Here is an 837-nt window from a genome sequence, read left to right as displayed (position 1 = left end):
AAAATCCTAAGAGTATAAATCCTGCAAATCAAACGACCACCCATAGGAAAATTATTAAGTATTGTTTTCTTTCTCATGTGCTCGAAGCATTACTTGTCTTTACATGCGAGGACACTGGTTGAATAAGAAATACACATTTTGTTGATTGTCATCCTTGTATAAATATATATTAGTAAAAATAAAGACATAAAATCAATAATCCCACACACTTCGACATAATACACGTTGCCCATGCCATTGGAGAAGGTAGTGCGGCTTGTCAATATCAGCATATAGTACTAATATTCTGTGGTTAGTCCCTGCAAAAGGAAAGAGCAATCACATAAGTATTTCATGCTGCATTTGCAAACTAAAGCCAGAAAGTACATAACAAAATCACAAGGTACTCGCCAAAAGCTTAGTTTTTTTCCTACATTGGCCTCACTTTGTCATCAAATGCCCTCTATGGTGTCCCTAGAGCGAATGATCGTTTGCTTTGGGAGGCTCATTCGAGCAAATGACGCCACATGATAGCGTCCCATCAAAAAACCTCCGAGGGAATGCGTTTAGAACTGTCATGTTGTAAATTGTAATAGAGAGATTTACCATGTTAAATAGTAATTGTCATGCCATAGCAAAAAGAATTCGTATACGTTTCAGGGATTTTCCATTCTACAGCAGATAAAATTGACATGTTTTCAAGGATTTGCCATGCTGCGGCTGAGAGAATTGAGAGGATAAGAAAACTGTAAGTTGCCGCCATACATGATTTCAATAATTGACATGCTCCACCATAGAGAGTGCCAATGCTACAGAGAGGGTCTTTCACTCGTGAATAGTGCATAAAAGCGAACGTTT

This window comes from Triticum dicoccoides, chromosome 4B, assembly GCF_002162155.2.
Source record: "Triticum dicoccoides isolate Atlit2015 ecotype Zavitan chromosome 4B, WEW_v2.0, whole genome shotgun sequence".
Classification (NCBI taxonomy): Eukaryota; Viridiplantae; Streptophyta; class Magnoliopsida; order Poales; family Poaceae; genus Triticum; species Triticum dicoccoides.
Note: the sequence above shows the minus strand (reverse complement) of the source record.